The sequence below is a fragment of the Haematobia irritans genome, chromosome 2 (genome assembly GCF_050003625.1).
Source record: "Haematobia irritans isolate KBUSLIRL chromosome 2, ASM5000362v1, whole genome shotgun sequence".
NCBI lineage: Eukaryota > Metazoa > Arthropoda > Insecta > Diptera > Muscidae > Haematobia > Haematobia irritans.
Window position 1 is genome coordinate 90,789,415 of NC_134398.1, and position 14,279 is coordinate 90,803,693.

Genomic DNA, 14,279 nt, shown 5'->3' on the forward strand with positions numbered 1-14,279 from the left:
TAATTGTTTAAGTTCTCATTCGGAGGTTATTCCAATAGAATAAGTCAAAGAAAACTCATACATAAAAAAAAGTTAACGCAAACTATAAACCTATTTTTACCATACAAATACCTTCGACAAACTGTCAATAAATTGTTTTATATATGGAGATTGTTTTATATATGCCTAACCTAACCTAACCATTATTGAATATCCGACTTTTGTAGTGATTCAGATCGCAATTACCCCAATTCTAAATATTCCCTGGGGAATGCGTTCCTTGGGAATTGATTTTCCCCGGGAATAAAATCCTCCTATTCTAAAGGGTGATTCTTTTGAGGTTAGGATTTTCATGCATTAGTATTTGACAGATCACGTGGGATTTCAGACATGGTGTCAAAGAGAAAGATGCTCAGTATGCTTTGACATTTCATCATGAATAGACTTACGATCTGCCACAACGTCGAATTTTCAGTGAATGGGCCCTAGAAAAGTTGGCAGAAAATCCGCTTTTTTATCGACAAATTTTGTTCAGCGATGAGGCTCATTTCTGGTTGAATGGCTACGTAAATAAGCAAAATTGCCGCATTTGGAGTGAAGAGCAACCAGAAGCCGTTCAAGAACTGCCCATGCATCCCGAAAAATGCACTGTTTGGTGTGGTTTGTACGCTGGTGGAATCATTGGACCGTATTTTTTCAAAGATGCTGTTGGACGCAACGTTACGGTGAATGGCGATCGCTATCGTTCGATGCTAACAAACTTTTTGTTGCCAAAAATGGAAGAACTGAACTTGGTTGACATGTGGTTTCAACAAGATGGCGCTACATGCCACACAGCTCGCGATTCTATGGCCATTTTGAGGGAAAACTTCGGAGAACAATTCATCTCAAGAAATGGACCGGTAAGTTGGCCACCAAGATCATGCGATTTGACGCCTTTAGACTATTTTTTGTGGGGCTACGTCAAGTCTAAAGTCTACAGAAATAAGCCAGCAACTATTCCAGCTTTGGAAGACAACATTTCCGAAGAAATTCGGGCTATTCCGGCCGAAATGCTCGAAAAAGTTGCCCAAAATTGGACTTTCCGAATGGACCACCTAAGACGCAGCCGCGGTCAACATTTAAATGAAGTTATCTTCAAAAAGTAAATGTCATGGACCAATCTAACGTTTCAAATAAAGAACCGATGAGATTTTGCAAATTTTATGCGTTTTTTTAAAAAAAAAGTTATCAAGCTCTTAACAAATCACCCTTTAAATAGTAAGTGAAGGGAATAACTAGGGAGAAATAATTTCGAGCATTCGAAATCAGCTGTTTTATTTTAGCAAATATTTACATACAAATTTTAAACTGAAATTGTATTGAATTGACGTAAAAGTTGATTTAAAGAGAAAATGTGAACAAAATGTTTAGTGCAGTGTTGTTGGTAGTAGCTGAGGAAGAGGCGCATCAACGTAACAATGTCCAAAGGATAGAAAGGAGAAAGCTTCGCGATGCCATCAGTCCACTTTAATTTCCTTTGTAACTACATACATGTACATGAAGCGGTTGTTAATTAATGTTTTCCTTTTAAAGTTTCACAAATATAGGGTAAATAAGCTTGCCTTCAAATATCTGTTGGACGTGTTAGCAGCCCATATTCCTCCTCAACGCAAGTCATTTGGATTATCCCTATTAGTAAAATTAAGTGCTGCTCTACGCCTTTTTCATAAGGCTACCAAACGGGCATAGGAAAAAATCGAGACGTATCTGTGGCTCAGTGCAGCCTAAGCAAAGTTCTTAAAGAATTCTTAAACATATTTGAAGAACACCTATGTCCAAAGAGGATAAATTTCATCAAAACGGAAGAAGAAAAACAGAAAATTTCATTAGCTTTTTACGTCAAGCATGGAATTCCGAGCGTAATAGGATGTGTTGACGGGACGCATGTTCACATTATTGCTCCTTCAAGGAACAATCACATATATTAATTGTAAAGCCTTCATTTTCTAAAGATAAAATAATTTTTAAAATATGTACAGGTCTGTGACCATGAGATGAGGACCCAATAGTTGAATGCATCCTATCCTGATACATGGCACACTATTCTTTAAATTTGTGGATTTTGACCTGAAATTACAGAGAAATGATGCATTTTGGGTACAACTCCCTTATTAATTGGGGGAATTATTCACAAAATCTGTCAACGTTTTTCCCATTTTATTGTCATTTGTAATACCAATTGTTCCCCAAGGGAAAAATTTCCCATTTTCGAAGTTTGTTTAAAATAAGCGAAAAAGGAAAAGAGAGGGGAACAAGGAATAGGGAAAAAATTCCCAGGGGCTTGTTATTCAGAAGTGGGGTAAATGTGTATATATTGCAGCACAGAGATGCATTTGCGAACAGGGCCCTTTTAAGGGATAGCATTTTTTTGCAGTTGTTAGTAAAATTTCAAAAAGGAGTCTCCAATGACAAAACGAAGAGTACCACGCGGGCGGATTTTCTATACCGGATTGACCTGATGTATTGTTTTGTCCGTCTTTTTGTGTTGGAAGAGGAGCCGGTATATAACAGGAGGGTTACTTTGTAATTCGTTTCGATAACAACATCAATCGAAAACGAATTGGTGCCACTATGTATTTTGAATTCGAGATGTAAATTTTATACAATCGGAAATTCTGTTTCCGATTTTCGAAAATGTAGCAACTATGTATCACGGTTGTAAATGTCAAAAGTGTTCGTTTCGAAAAAAATACCGTTCGATTTCATTTGAGTCAGCGAAAAGACCAAAAATGTAACTAGCAAAAACCCACACACTAAACCAGTTTGAGGTAATAGTGGATTTTATGTCGAAGCATCGTGATTAGGAAAAAGGTTTTTTGAAGTTCGTAAGTGGTGCCATTTTACGTTATAAGCTGGCTACACTTTTTGGTGAATTCGATAGTATTACATAGTACGAAAGAAAATTCGAATCGAAAACAATTCTCGAATAAAATTAATTATCGAAACGAATTACATAGTAACCCCCAGAACAGAAAGGATAAAGGCTCAGCACAACTCTTGGAATGATTATTGTATTCATAAAATGTACATATATAGCAATATTTTGTACAATATAGCACTTTTTCGACAATTTTTGATTTTTCTTCAAAATATGCCAATATTTACAAATTTAAATATATTGTTGCAATATTTCAGCCTCAAAAACGATTACCTACAGTGATGAGGTAATCGTTTCGCTATTCTAAGCTAGAATATACTCCGAAACCCACATGTCCATCCAATTTGGGCCACCAGTGTAAAAATCTATATAACCAGGTATGTTCTGGATTTCCCTTCAAATAGATTTTACCCTCCGCTTTTCAAATTCTATCATTTATTTTGATTTTCCAAGTCAAAATTAGATTACAAACAAACAGCATTTTAAACGCACGATGGTCCTTATGCCATTGATCTCAGCGTCGTCGCCATTTTTATAGTTTTGGAAGCTTTTAGTGTCGTTGAATATATATCCACATTTTTCGCATCAAATTAAATATTTTTTCTTTATTTTACGACTTAGAATTGCATCAGAAATAAAAATATTTTAAATTAAAATTAATCAGCTGATTGTTTTCTAGTGATATCGGCCTTTTACTACCGAGTATTTTAATTGGTAAAAAAGTAATCGTCGTCAACGGGAGCCACCGTGGTGCAATGGTTAGCATGCCCGCCTTGCATACACAAGGTCGTGGGTTCGATTCCTGCTTCGACCGAACACCAAAAAGTTTTTCAGCGGTGGATTATCCCACCTCAGTAATGCTGGTGACATTTCTGAGGGTTTTCAAAGCTTCTCTAAGTGGTTTCACTGCAATGTGGAACGCCGTTCGGACTCGGCTATAAAAAGGAGGTCCCTTGTCATTGAGCTTAACATGGAATCGGGCAGCACTCAGTGATAAGAGAGAAGTTCACCAATGTGGTATCACAATGGACTGAATAATCTAAGTGAGCCTGATACATCGGGCTGCCACCTAACCTAATCGTCGTCATTGCCACTATACAGGAATACCATGTTCCTTAACTCGAAAACGGCCATCGACTGCCGCAAATCTCAACGAGACGGCTGAGCAGTACAATATTCACCTAATATGGGTGCCTGGCTATAGGACATACCGGGGAACTGCGAACGTCCGCTACAAACGTCATTTTTTCACGATTACTTTTCTTTAATAATCCATTTTAAGGAATACAAACTTTGTGGAAATTTGCTTTGGGCTTTTCCCCATCAAGTTATAATAAAATTTGCAACAAATATGTATAATTTCATGCATTTTTCTTACTGATTTAGTTTTCACTTTAGCGATTTTAGCGGCTAAACCAAGGCATATTAATTAAAGGTGAAGTCACGAGCAAACGTGTGTACACCCCATGATATTTAGAAAGTCAAATTAAAATGACAGGTCACTTAAGTTGACATTTTGTGTATGTGTAGTGTTGTTGTACTGTAACACAATGTAAATAAAAGCAATATTTATGTACACAAAGAATGTAAACAAACCTACTAAACATAAACAAAGCCTTTGACAAGAGGAATGTCGATATTAGTCACCTGATTGCATGACTTTACCTTTTAAAATGCCTTGCGGCTAAACTCGAACTTAATACTCACCTTTACTGCGTGGGAAGGCTCTTATGATGGCCAATGTTCGATGGAAGAATTGTTGTAACGAAACCAAGTAAATATGGCCCCATTTAAACTTAAACCGCACACTAGATATGCTGGTGTTCTCAAGACGTCACATATCACTCCTGACATCTGCTATAACGGGTCGCTGCCTGATAGGCGAATTTGCAAAAATATTGGTGCGAAGTATAATGATTACTGTATGAGCTGTCATGATGCGGAGGAAAAGGAATCAAACACCTCTTGTATGAGTGTCCTGCATTTTGTGTAAGGCGTAAGCGAATTTTAGAGGCATATAGCTTTGGATTACTGGCGGACCTGGAAAATGTTAACTTAATCAGTCTGTTAATGTTTTTGGAACAATCTGGTTGGTTCAACAAAAGAAAAAAATAGAGAAGGTTCAGTGGTTAAAACTAGAAGTACCCATATGTAATAGTTACTTTTAGTTAAATGTGGTATCACAATGAACTGAATAGTCTAAGTGAGCCTGAAACTTAATCGGACTGCCACTTTAACCTAACCTACAGGAATACCAAATTAGGGGCCAAATCACCGCATTCGTCATCCGAGTTCTGTTTCGTATAGAGAAAAATTTCGATCGCAGTAAATTTTTTATTTTATTTATTTATTTATCACATTAGAGCAGTAAGAAGGTATTTCTTTTTTAGTTCAATGTATACATCATAAAGAAAGTCATTAAGTGTAATTTAATTGTAAGAATTAGTATGTCATTATTATCAAATCCTAAGCTAAATAACAAATAACAAAATAAATAAAATTTTTTCACTTCTGACTCTACCGGAGGCTTATCCGTTTCGGAATTCTTTGGCTGATCGCTTTTGTATACCTTCATATGGATATCATGAAAGCCATAACTTACACGTCCTTGGGTCTGAGCTAGATGTGGCAGTGATTCAATTTTCAATATAAACACCGTATGTCGTCTTGGTCCATCCAAACGACCAACCTTCCAATCGGCGGTTGGAAGATCTGGGTTACATTCCTTTAGTCTGTTTAGTATTGACTCAGGATTTTGAGGGTTTGCAGGTATCCATGTATTTATCGACTAACTCCAAAGCGGCTCCTTCCCAAACTTCACCAATTAGCATCAAACGCTATTAACTTATATCTTCCTTGATACCATTCAGCATCTTGCCGTCGAGGACTTGGTCCGGGAAACTTTTTTCGCACCTCTGGGTAGACACCAGACATCGCGTTCTCAATTTCCCCCCATTTTTGCTTTGGAACCATACCGTCCAATGCTCCTTTATTAATGATAGCCATCACAAGGCTGTCTTTTGCAACTGAGGATCTTTGATCCCGTTTAGAGTATGGCAGCTCATTCGGTGATCGTACCCTTTTTCCAGCTTCAAGAATTCCTTGAACCCAAGTTAAAGAATCGCTTTGCTTAGCCGACAACGTGCTTGGGTCGACTGATCCTAATTTCTTTATGATAAACAAAGCATTTCTGCGTTCCTTGAATCTCTTTCGTGAGGGATTACCTCCTTTTGATGTCGTTACCTTAGAAAACGTTCGACTTGCCAAAGTGTCGCCACTTGTCGACTGAAGTTAGCAACCCAGTGGATGACTTTGAATTTCGCTGCATGGTGGCTTAATTTTACACCACAAGTGAAATTCGTAATAAGTACTTATTACAATGAAATAATCCGCTTTAAAAAATACGTCCGTTCAGTTCGACGGTTGAATAATAATAGTTTGTGATAATATGGCATTTTCGTTTCGAAATTTACTCTTATTCTAGTTTCATATTCATGTAACGGTAAATCAACATATGTGAACAATATTGACCCTGTGTTAATATTCTCTAATAATTTCAATGAACTTAAATTGTTGTTTGTGGATTTGATTAAGAAAGTAAGTAAAATAATTAGTGGACGATATCTTCTTACAGATTTTTCATCAATATTTTGGATTTAGGATTTTGGAAGCCAAGGGAACTCTTTTGAAACTGAATGTCGTAAAAGATTTAAAAGAAGGAGCCCCATATCGAGAGGTCGCTAAAAATATAACATATCAGTTGGATTTATAAATAAAAAATCACAATAAAAAACTCTCGCCGGCTGATAAACGTGAAGCTAAGCGATTGATAGTTACCGGTGCAGTAAATACAGCTGTTGAGGTCAAGCTAATATTAAATGTGGAACATAACTTAAACGCCAGTGGATTAGTAGCCAGGGCAAAGCCAAAAAAGCCGCTTTTGAACGACAAAAACGGAAAAAAACGCTGGGACGTTGCAAAAAAAAAAAAAATATCACAACCTGGTTATATATCTAATTTAATTCAAGAAAATTCAAAGCTTGTCAAAATTCCAATGCAACCACAAATTTGTCTTGAGTAAGAACCAAAAATTCCAGAAGAAGCAGAAAAAGTAAATGCCACCAAATATCAAGAGCTTGTCGGAAATCTATTGCATCTCGCACTATTTAGTAGACCAGATATAGCATGTAGTGTCAATATGCTATCTCAATTCAATCCGACCCCCGTAAGTAATATTTGACTGCAGCACTAAATGTATTAAAATATTTGAATTCAACGTAAAACTATACTCCGACTTATAAAAAATATGGTTTGCCCATCATCGGATATGGCGATGCTATTTGGGCGAATGATTCTAATGATAGAAAGTCACAAACTGGATTTTGTTTTACAATCGCGGGAGCCCTAATATCTTGGGAATCAGGAAAGCAGCGAGTAGTTGCTACTTCGAGTGCCGAATCTGTCCGAGGCAGCTAAAGAGGCCTACTACTTGCGATATTTAAGATCCGAATATGGATTTGTTGATACCAGTCCAACAAAGATTTACAGCGATTCACAAAGTGCTCAAGCGATAGCCAAATATGGCGGACATCACTCTCGAACCAAACATATTGATTATAGGTATCATTTTATTCGTCAAGCAATTGAAGATAAAGTTGTCGATATTCAATATATGGCTACGTGTGAAATGGCTCCTGACATTTTAACAAAACCTCGAATCAAACGTACACAATTTATATCATCAATGGGTGTTCGAGAAACTATTTAATTTGAGGAGGCGTGTTGAAGTATTTATATTCATACTTTGTACAATTTAAATAATTTCTATTTGTCGTGACCACAAAGTCAAGCGACTCAAATTTAAACTTTAAAGTAACCCCTTTTGTTTTGTTATTTTCATTGCCTATTTTTATTATTGTCGTAATATGAACATAACCAGATGATTATTATATATTGTTGTAGGCAAGATGAATATGTGCGACATCTGCGAGATGAATTAAGAGATTCTTGTAGATTATGCTAGATGTTGTAGTCTATTCTACAACCATCTTGCTAAAATATTCCAAATCGATATGTCTATATAAATCTCTGGCAGAAGGAGCTAGTAAGTCATTTGTAATCAAGAGCTCGAGTTGTAAAGTAGTCGGGGTGCTAAGAGAAACCTATCAGTGAAGCATATAAATTTTAGTTTGTCGTTATTTGAAAAGAACAGTGTTTTAACTATTGAGTTATTAAATACGCCACAATATAAAAACGTAACAATACATTTCAATCGAATTAATTCCGTTTGGCAGGAATGTTAATTCTAAACATTGCAGAAACAAGCCTATTAACCAAATTGAAAATCATCAGTTTTTTTTCTTCTCTTCATTTTACATACATTTTTCCAACAGCCGTTTATACCAATTCTGTGATGCAAAATATTGTTTCAATTTTTCTTATCTGGCTCAAAAACGTGTTTTTTTTAATTTAGGCATAATTATATTAACGCATACTTCGTTGTAATCTAAAAAGCATTAACACACATTTTTTCAATTACAAAAGTTCCAATGCGTTTATTCAAAATCTTGCAACAGTGCCGTTTCCGATATACATAAAATCAGCTGCTTTTAAGCAATCGCCATTTTTCCCGTGAAACAAAATTTTTCGCTTGCCCAAAATTGAAAATCTGCAAATAATATGGGTTGCAGAAGAAAAATGAAACAAATAATTTTCATTGATGTCACAAACTATAAAGTTTTTGGAAAAAAAGTACAAAATGCCTGTTGTTGTTTGTTAATAGTTAATGTAATACGAAGAAACTCATTTTCTGAAACACGAGTTTTCTCCATTCAGGTACACTTTTAGTGCTTGGGCCATTTTTTCTTTTTTGGAGTAGCTATGTATCCCGCAGACTTCATGCAGATGGTTGATGAAAAGTTGGAGAAGCAAAGTCAGAATATAGAGTGCAGAGTAAAATCACTTCTAAAAGAATTTGAGGTTCGACTTCTCACGGAATTAGAGAAGAAGATATACGATTTTGGAGTTGACCCAGAAAAGATTACTGTTTGTGTATCTGAAATGGAAGCAGTTGTACAAAAGGTTGATGTTTTGAAAGCTGAAATAAAAAAAATGAAACTTCAGGCCCTTCGTCAAGAGAACTCTATCGTTACGAACCAACGGTATTCCGTACGGAAATAATGAAGATCTAAGTAGATCTAATGTTCCAAAATGTTTGCAAAGAAATTAATGTGCCTTGTCCACGACTAATAAGTATCAACCGTTTACAAAACCGAAAAAATACCATTCTCCCGATGCTGTCTTCATAGCCAAACTGATGTCCCCTTACGATAAAAAACCCTCTCCTTAAGCTCTATTGGTCTCGATGGCAACAAAACGATATATATCAACCAGAATTTATCAAATACGAAATACCGATAATTCAAAGAGACAGTACAACTAAAGAGGAAAAACTTGATAAAATCGGCTTATACTTTCCGGGGAATAGTTTATGTCAAGCCAAATTTTTCGGATATATGTGTAGATGACACCTCAGTTCTTGATGGGTTTCGACCTACAAACGCTACACCAGCAGAACAAACTATATTTCTTATATTTCATATAAGTTATGTTTCGCGGCTTTATAATATTTTAGAACATAATAAGTTTGATAATTGGATTGCAGGTGTACTTTCTTATGGCCTGTTCCTGTATATCGAACGAAAGCTTTCTTTCGTATTCCAAACGAAAGAAAATTGATTTTTGTACTTTTATTTCGAAAGGCAAGTCACTTCATATTTTGTTTTCGAGCAATAAACGATCGTATACAATAAGTGTCGAGAAAAAATTGTTAACATTTGAATGAATTCTCAAGCTAAAAATATGAAAATACTCATTATTGATAATCAATGTATTCTCATACAAACGGAACGAACTTTCAAAAATATAAATACACAAATTCATTCGAATTCGAGTGATCTGCAAATAATATGGGTTGCAGAAGAAAAATGAAACAAATAATTTTCATTGATGTCACAAACTATAAAGTTTTTGGAAAAAAAGTACAAAATGCCTGTTGTTGTTTGTTAATAGTTAATGTAATACGAAGAAACTCATTTTCTGAAACACGAGTTTTCTCCATTCAGGTACACTTTTAGTGCTTGGGCCATTTTTTCTTTTTTGGAGTAGCTATGTATCCCGCAGACTTCATGCAGATGGTTGATGAAAAGTTGGAGAAGCAAAGTCAGAATATAGAGTGCAGAGTAAAATCACTTCTAAAAGAATTTGAGGTTCGACTTCTCACGGAATTAGAGAAGAAGATATACGATTTTGGAGTTGACCCAGAAAAGATTAATGTTTGTGTATCTGAAATGGAAGCAGTTGTACAAAAGGTTGATGTTTTGAAAGCTGAAATAAAAAAATTGAAACTTCAGGCCCTTCGTCAAGAGAACTCTATCGTTACGAACCAACGGTATTCCGTACGGAAATAATGAAGATCTAAGTAGATCTAATGTTCCAAAATGTTTGCAAAGAAATTAATGTGCCTTGTCCACGACTAATAAGTATCAACCGTTTACAAAACCGAAAAAATACCATTCTCCCGATGCTGTCTTCATAGCCAAACTGATGTCCCCTTACGATAAAAAACCCTCTCCTTAAGCTCTATTGGTCTCGATGGCAACAAAACGATATATATCAACCAGAATTTATCAAATACGAAATACCGATAATTCAAAGAGACAGTACAACTAAAGAGGAAAAACTTGATAAAATCGGCTTATACTTTCCGGGGAATAGTTTATGTCAAGCCAAATTTTTCGGATATATGTGTAGATGACACCTCAGTTCTTGATGGGTTTTGACCTACAAACGCTACACCAGCAGAACAAACTATATTTCTTATATTTCATATAAGTTATGTTTCGCGGCTTTATAATATTTTAGAACATAATAAGTTTGATAATTGGATTGCAGGTGTACTTTCTTATGGCCTGTTCCTGTATATCGAACGAAAGCTTTCTTTCGTATTCCAAACGAAAGAAAATTGATTTTTGTACTTTTATTTCGAAAGGCAAGTCACTTCATATTTTGTTTTCGAGCAATAAACGATCGCATACAATAAGTGTCGAGAAAAAATTGTTAACATTTGAATGAATTCTCAAGCTAAAAATATGAAAATACTCATTATTGATAATCAATGTATTCTCATACAAACGGAACGAACTTTCAAAAATATAAATACACAAATTCATTCGAATTCGAGTGACTGCCTTCTTTCGAATGAGTTTTCTTTCGATATACAGGAACAGGGCATTACTTTCTTATCTTCTATAAACATTGTGTTTCCAATTTTGCTTCTAATTATTTACTTTTTTACAATGTCGATGACACTTAATCATGATAACCATTCCAGAGACGTTACAATGAGAATGCTAAGAATTATAGCGAAACAAAGAAATAGTATCAGATTTTGTCACATCAACGCTCAGAGTTTGCGTAATAAAATTGACGAATTCTGACTGATTTTTGAAAATTCCGGTATAGATGTTATATGTGTATCAGAGACTTGGCTTTGTAAAACTGTCTCCGACAACTTTGTGAGTGTTCATGGCTACGAATTAAGCTGTGTACAATGTTCAATTTTCAAGCTGAAACCAGCTTTTCTCACGGTTACTTTTCTTAATTAATTAATTTAGAAATATAAAATGATTATCAATCAATTCATTGGATCTTTTCCATCCATTATTTGATAAGACTTGATAAAAATATAACTTCATAAATATTTTTGTACTTTTAATTTAGTGTTTTGGTGAAAAAACCGAACATAGTACTCACCTTTAAATAGGAATGATAGAATACGTCGAGGAAGCGGTGTAGCAATTTATGTTAGGGACAACTTGAGATCGAAATCAACGCAAACTGACCGATAGAGATGATTTCAGTGACTATAGTGTCTGTCAGAGGAAATGTGTGTGTAGTAGAGAATGAAGCCGCCGAGTCGCGCCGCTGATTTCAGCCGCCGCCGACTCTTTTTTGGCAGTCGACGCCGCCGCCGAATATGTCGGCTCATTTCGACTCAAATTTAGCCGCCAAATAATCAAAAATATTTAATAAATATACAAAAATGTGTTAATAATTAATTTATTTTCTGCAATTTTTTTAAGTTTTGATCCACAATTTTTCAAGATTGGGTTTCTATAATAATTTTGCAGACATCTCGCTCAAAAGATATGAATGATATGTAAATATAATTCTAAGATTGGCTGTAGAACTAATCCCATAACCATTCCCATAATCTCATTATATATATATATATATATATATATATATATATATATATATATATATATATATATATATATATATATATATATATATATATATATATATATATATATATATATATATATATATATATATATATATATATATATATATATATATATATATATATATATATAAAGGGTGATTCTTTTGAGGTTAGGATTTTCATGCATTAGTATTTGACAGATCACGTGGGATTTCAGACATGGTGTCAAAGAGAAAGATGCTCAGTATGCTTTGACATTTCATCATGAATAGACTTACTAACGAGCAACGCTTGCAAATCATTGAATTTTATTACCAAAATCAGTGGCAGAAAATCCGCTTTTTTATCGACAAATTTTGTTCAGCGATGAGGCTCATTTCTGGTTGAATGGCTACGTAAATAAGCAAAATTGCCGCATTTGGAGTGAAGAGCAACCAGAAGCCGTTCAAGAACTGCCCATGCATCCCGAAAAATGCACTGTTTGGTGTGGTTTGTACGCTGGTGGAATCATTGGACCGTATTTTTTCAAAGATGCTGTTGGACGCAACGTTACGGTGAATGGCGATCGCTATCGTTCGATGCTAACAAACTTTTTGTTGCCAAAAATGGAAGAACTGAACTTGGTTGACATGTGGTTTCAACAAGATGGCGCTACATTGCACACAGCTCGCGATTCTATGGCCATTTTGAGGGAAAACTTCGGAGAACAATTCATCTCAAGAAATGGACCGGTAAGTTGGCAACCAAGATCATGCGATTTGACGCCTTTAGACTATTTTTTGTGGGGCTACGTCAAGTCTAAAGTCTACAGAAATAAGCCAGCAACTATTCCAGCTTTGGAAGACAACATTTCCGAAGAAATTCAGGCTATTCCGGCCGAAATGCTCGAAAAAGTTGCCCAAAATTGGACTTTCCGAATGGACCACCTAAGACGCAGCCGCGGTCAACATTTAAATGAAATTATCTTCAAAAAGTAAATGTCATGGACCAATCTAACGTTTCATATAAAGAACCGATGAGATTTTGCAAATTTTATGCGTTTTTTTTTTAAAAAAAAGTTATCAAGCTCTTAACAAATCACCCTTTATATATATATATATATATATATATATATATATATATATATATATATATATATATATATATATATATATATATATATATATATATATATATATATATATATATATATATATATATATATATATATATGTATATATATATATATATATATAACGGTAACGCTGCCTCGTTGCGTCAGCATTCATGCATAACGATAGACGCGCATTTTTTGTTCGTTCACATTTAGTAACAAGATCACCCAACAAAATCAACACATCAACACTTGCCATTACCATACTACAAAGTGACGAGTCAGCAGTATCAACAAGCAACATCAGGCGATGTTGCTATTGCAGAATTTTAGATTAAGAATAAATATTTTTTGAAGTTTTGAATTTAGTCAGTTTCAATAAAGACACAAATGAAACAAGTTCTCCCTTTTTCATTTATTCCACTGGCGCAGTCGGTAATTAACTACGTGTAACGTACAAAAAACGTATAACGTGATACCGCAGATTTTTAATGGAATACGTGTAACGAGGAAATTCGTATAACGTGATAGTGCAAATTTTGATGGACTACGTGTAACGTGTAAGCGCATAACGTAGTGGCATTATAAAAAAAAATAATAATAAATCCTGATCAGAGAAGCCATAGAATTTGTGAGAGGCTATAATTCCAATCCGGTTACCTCAAAAAACCCACGAAAGTGCTATGAGCTCAATGCAAAACTTAAAATAAGTGAAAAAGAAATTTATAAACTTAAACTCAAAATAAGTGGAACCAAAATCGAAAACTTAAACAAAAAAAAAAAACAAAACTTAAAATTTTTATACTTGAACGAAACGAAATAAAAAACGAACAGAAAAACAACATGTCTCTACCAGACCCACCAGCAATGTTATCAGACTCGGAAATGGCGCAGGTTGCACATCAAATTGGAAATGTGGAGAAATTTGATGGGAATCCGAATTCGCTATACACCTTTATAAGCAGGATAGATTACATCCTAGCTCTTTACAACACAGC